We start from the raw sequence: 6316 nt of genomic DNA on the forward strand, positions 1-6316 counted from the left end.
CAATTACGCGCGAGCGATAAGGATGGGTAGCATGGTGTCATTGGACGAAATTCTACGTGCTCGGCGACGTGATAAAGAGAGAGCGAAGGAATATAAAATAAAAAAAAGTTAGTAATATAATAATTAAATAAGTTAATAATATTTTGCCATCTAGGTATACATATTTTGTGCCAGCACGGTATTATTACTCGTAAATAAATAGGTAGGTGCATAACATATTATTATTATCGCTAGTGACGCGCAAACGAATGCAACAAAAAACCTAAACCTAAATCACAGATAATCCTAAATCTTAAACCTCTATATGCGAGCCGATTAAAATGTAGGCATATTTTTAGTGTGAAATTAAATTTATACTTTTCTTATTGTAAAAGGCCTAAAACGTATTGTAAAAACAATCTTTCCATTTGTAAAAAGATTAAACCAAAGATAAATAGATAAAAGTCGGCTCACTCAGTCCTGACAGAGGATCAGCCGGATCTCCGTATTATTATAAGTTTATAAATATCATTAATGCTCGTTATATTGTAAAAACTCTGCTAAGTTAGTGTCTAGGGTAAAAGTGAACATTTTACAATTGAAGTAAACCCTTTCACTAAATGTTTGTTATTAAACCTTTTGATGTTTTTATTTAGTTTAAAAGGTATGCATTAATTAATGTTTGTATGAAACTCTATAGGGTGGCTACACGTTACAAAATTAAAAGACATTTTTCTGACATAATTTCATTCATTCCTTTCATTCGGTTTATTTTACCGTTCCATTATTTGAACGATTCAACAAAAATAAAAAAATAAAAATTAAAGTTTGTTTTCTTTTACATTTATAATTACGTATTCGAGAAAGACTGAATTAAAAACAATTGAAGATTATACAAATTATTGAATTATTTAAATTATTAAAGACACTATTTTTTATGTTAAAATAATTCACTTACTAAGAAACTTACATTTTACACACAAAATACAGTGCTTCTTGATAAAGTGCACATATGAAAAAAGGTGAAACTAGACCTAAAAATATATCAGATATTTTTTTTTATTTTTTATAGAATTTTTTTCTTTCAATTACTTAAAGAAAACGTAATAACTTTTAAACTAAGAGGTATATCTTGATAAAATAGAAACAGTGATAAAGCCAAATAGCAGAGGATACTAAAAATACATAAAATACACAAAAAATGGCAACAGGCAATAAAAAATTGAATTTTATTTCGTGTTTGTTCGGTTTTTAACGGGACTATTCTCACCTCTCGTTCCCACCACTGCAACTCCTGTGTAGCCAGGATCTACAGCTTGAACGCCACAAAAACCTAACCAATGAAGGTCAAGTTTGTCCCGGGGTAAAGTTAAACTGTCATTGGACCCGCAACGAAATTAATCAGAAGAACATAGGAGTTCGAAATTAAGGTGTGACTTCCCTCCATTGCAAAGTGGATGACAGGTGACAAACAAAGGTTTAAAACCTATAAGAAAAGATTATGCACCACAGACAATAAATATCAATTGAGGTGGCCTATCTTATGAGCAATTAGCAACTACCTGCCAATAATATTTTTCATAAAATCGCTTAAAAGCACGGCAATTTTTCCTTGTCGCGACAAAATCGGTGTAATAAATTGCGGAAACGGTGTAAGAAGATTGCTCATTCTTCGTCAACGCTATTGGATATTAAATGCCCGATCTATTATACGCGCCCGCTGTAGACAATGTAATGTTTGTTTCCGCTTGAACCCGCAGCATCCATCTCCCAAAATGGCAGATTTACCCGCATTTCGCATTCAAGATGCTAAAGCTTTCGTAGATACTGGTACTGATTTTGCAGGTCCTATTAACTTCATCCCCACTAGACGAAGGGGACAACATTCTCAAAAGGCATACATATTATGTCTCTTTATTTGTCTAGTTACGAAAGCTATTCATATACAGGGTGTTTCTTGTAAGGTGTCAAGCCGAAGGCGCGTGATAGGTGAGGGCTAGACCTATCGATTTCACCCCCATGTATGTTCTACGATTTTTCGTAGTTTAGAAGTTATCGTTAATTTTGTGATTTTTTCAAATTTTATGACCTAGTAGGCTTTAAATTTTTTTTAATTTTTTTTGGGTTGACTTTTCTCAGATTTCTTTTTTTGACAGATTCCCTATTAATTGCAGATGTTTGCAAAAAATAATCACCTTCCTATCTTTGATGCAAGATACAAAATTTTAGCTAGAAACATAAAAAATATGCTTTTAGCAGAACATTCTAAAATTTTCAACTTAAAAGTTTGAAAAAAAAAAGAACTTCAAAGAAAAATTTCTTCCAAAATAATTTTAAAAACTGCGCAGTTTTCTGAACTTTCATAATAACACAAAAAAACATGTACTTAATAGGCCATTATTTTCTGTAATCGCTCCACTAAAGTGGTAAGTCGGAGATTCCGTTACATGTTTTTGTCTTTCTTAGGACTAACTGATGTTTGCAATCCCTAAGTTATGTTTACGTTATGTAGAACACATTTAGAGACAATAACTGAAAAGAACATTTTTTTATCCACAACGAGGAAGCTCTTGCCCTTCACCTGATATACAACAGGGAATATGAAAATATTGATGAACTGCGGACAAAGCTGACTGAAGTACAAAATCACATTAGAATGCAAGAAGAAGCTTTTGTAAATTTACGAAATTCAGGTCAACGGACATTTTGAAAATTTACTTTAAATTAAATCATTACACCCTTCTCTCTCTCTCTCTCACACACACACACACACACACACACACACACACACACACACACACACACACACACACACACACACACACACACACACACACACACACACACACACACACACACACACACACACACACACACACACACACACACACACACACACACACACACACACACACACACACACACACACACACACACACACACACACACACACACACACACACACACACACACACACACACACACACACACACACACACACACACACACACACACACACACACACACACACACACACACACACACACACACACACACACACACACACACACACACACACACACACACACACACACACACACACACACATAAACTCTTTCCTTTTCTCTCACACTTTAAACTTAGGGGATTGAAAACAATAGTTAGTCCTAAGAATGTCAAAAACATGTAACGGAATTTCCGACTTACCACTTTAGTGGAGTCAATAGAAAAAAAAATGGCCTATTAAGTACATGTTTTTTTGTCTTATTATAAAAGTTCAGAAAACTGCGCAGTTTTTAAAATTATTTTGGACCTATGGAAGTTCTTTTTTTTTCAAACTTTTAAGTTGAAAATTTTAGAATGTTCTGCTAAAAGCATATTTTTTATGTTTCTAGCAACAATTTTGTATCTTGCATCAAGGATAGGAAGGTGATTTTTTTTTTCAAACATCTGCAATTAATAGGGAATCTGTAAAAAAAAAGAAATCTGAGAAAATTCAACCCAAAAAAAAGAAAAAAAAAATTAAAGCCTACTAGGTCATAAAATTTGAAAAAATCACAAAATTAACGATAACTTCTAAACTACGAAAAATCGTAGAACATACATGGGGGTGAAATCGATAGGTCTAGCCCTCACCTATCACGTGCCTTCGGCTTGACACCTTACAAGAAACACCCTGTAGAATTGGTTTCTAATCTTAGCACAGCGTTCCTTTCCGCTTTTAAAAGATTTATATCTCGCCGCAGTCCTGTATCTGTTAATTCAGATAATGGCACCAATTTCGTCGGTGCTAAAGCCCAGCTCAACTAAATAGTATAACGTATTAAATAATACTGAATTTCAAGATGATATTAAGCGAATGCTAATTGGTCACCGCATCGAGTGGAAAATGATCCCTCCCCGCGCCCTACACTTTGGTGGTAGGTATAATTATGGGAATCGAATATAAAAAGTATAAAAGCGCATTTATGTATCGTGTTGTAGGTAAACAGCTTTTTACTTATGAAGAACTTCTAACTGTTATTGTGCAAATTGAATGCATTTTAAATTCTCGACCGCTTGTAGCGATATCAGCTGAGCCACATCCGGCTGGCTTGACATCAGCGCATTTTTTAAATGTCCACTCCTTTGCGTTACTTGCCTTCAACCGAACTGAAAGATGAAAAACTAACTTTAACCAACCGCAAGAAACTTTTAGACCAGCTTGTTTTATCATAATGGAATAAATGACGCCTCGAATATTTGCACACGCTGCACGTTCGTCAGAAATGGTGCACACCTGAACGTTCAATCGAACTAGGTACGGTTGTAATAATAGGCAATGATAATGTACCGCCTTTGCATTGGGTACTTGTGTAATTACCGAAGTTTTTCCCGGTTCCGATGGTGTGGTCAGAGTCGCTTCTGTTAGAACCAGTACTGGTATAAGCGCCCAGTAACTAAATTATATCCGTTACCTACACAATAATAACTTATAACGCATTTATTTAATAATAACGTAAACTATTTATTGCTTTGGTTTCAGTTTAAAAAAAAAATCTTGAATATTATTCGCATTATTATTATGCATTAACTAATTTAAATACTTTAAAGCTTGTAACGCTTCGTTACACTATTCTTAAAAACTAAAATCGAAATTATTAAAAACAACTATTTTATAATTTAAAAAAAAAGAAAACAATAATATACAATTAAATCAGAAAAATACTAACATTTAATAAATTATAATATTTATAGAAAGAACTGTTTTTGTAAGCAAACTGCGCGATACCATTGTTATTATATCTTTGGAGCGAACGAACGAACGCCGAATGATTCAAGGCGCGGCGAATGCTCGCAGCGATCGCGAATCCATCACTGTGTCTCGCGAAACATCCGTACGCAGACACGTACCACTTTAACTGCAGATTTTTTAAATATAAGGTTTACGAACTCGTGAAGTTTTTACACCTCAGAATCTAATTAAGTCTGTGTACGTCACCCCGATAACGGGTAAGTGTTGCAAATTAATACATGATAATAGTACTTAGTGCTTGGTAAATTTATTGATCACCTACCTGCCAAAAAAATAATTAAATGTACTTCCTATGTATGCACTACATTTAAGTATTTGAAAAGTACATAATAATATCTTAAGGTTTTAGAAAGCAGAATGTTTAATAATAAAATAATAGTCGTTTTTACTTCAATATGATAAATACAAAAGTAAATGTCATGCATACATGACCTTACATGACCTTCAACGGTCGTTGTTAATTATTATGTTAGGAAATTTATCTTTGATTAGATTAAGCTTATTGTAGTAATATTACTATAGTAATGCACTTAGAACTGTAATTCATTAGTGGTAATTTTGTAAGATGTTTGTGACTATTTAATTACATGTTCATTATTTAGTACAAACATCGCATTGTTCTAGTCTAAGGATGATTGTGTATAACTGCCACATCATTAATCACTATTTATTGCCATAATCATTACCATATCCGCTTCTTCTTCTGATCCGCTTGTCTTCACTTCCGGTTGATGTGGCAGTCACACAAATGAAATCAGACTTTTTAAGAAGTGTCCGATTTCCGGAATTCCAGGGATCCAGTACCGGATTTCGATTGCTGCTCCCGGCTCACTCTCCATAATCAGGCTTACGGCGGAGGTGATTGCTGCATTTTTGTCATCGGACTACCCTACGATATCACAACTTCGTGACCCCAACTTCGTGTCAACGCTTCTCCACGGATAAAAGGGCAGTGGTTTTGATTGAGCTTAAGACTGGTGATTCTTCGCGTTGCAATTGTTTATCCACTCCCTGAAGAGTCGTAATTAAACCTTTTTGTTAAATTTAAAATTACTTTTTCATTTCTATATTTTTTATACCTCCCATCTAAAATGGTACGGTACATTGGCGCCCAATAACGAGTATAATTGCAACCGAAGTGTCACTTGTTTTTTTTAGCAATTAATAGTTTTTTCTGGTGTTGGCTTAAACCTAGTATAAGACTGATTATGCTATTAATATGTGTTATCTATGTGTGGTTTTCTGTATGAAACGTCAAATTATTTAAAAAAAAAAACAATGTATATTGTAAGTGGTTCAGAACCTCTTTAATTAAATATTAAAACCACACATTGTATGACAGGTACTTTCACCGAATTAGTACCTTGCTTAAAAATCATTAGTACTTAGAGTAGTTAGATATTACTAGCATTATATAATTTTGCAACACATACCCTTCTTATTTAAGGAAGATGTCGTACCCAATTAAATTCCTTTCTTTACAAAAGACTGAATTAGAGTATGAGGTGGAACTTCGAGGTGGGTCATCTGGCTCAGTTCAAG

The 6316-nt window shown here is 34.0% G+C and overlaps 1 long non-coding RNA gene across 1 annotated transcript; it reads left to right on the forward strand.

Moving 5' to 3' along the window:
• Positions 1 to 4667: 4667 nt before the first annotated feature.
• LOC135086339 (uncharacterized) lies at positions 4668 to 5824 on the forward strand. The gene is made up of 2 exons (XR_010260421.1): positions 4668 to 4971; positions 5568 to 5824. It is a non-coding gene; the product is annotated as an uncharacterized LOC135086339 (long non-coding RNA).
• The last annotated feature ends 492 nt before the right edge of the window (positions 5825 to 6316 follow it).

Source organism: Ostrinia nubilalis, chromosome W (assembly GCF_963855985.1).
Source record: "Ostrinia nubilalis chromosome W, ilOstNubi1.1, whole genome shotgun sequence".
NCBI classification, from domain to species: domain Eukaryota; kingdom Metazoa; phylum Arthropoda; class Insecta; order Lepidoptera; family Crambidae; genus Ostrinia; species Ostrinia nubilalis.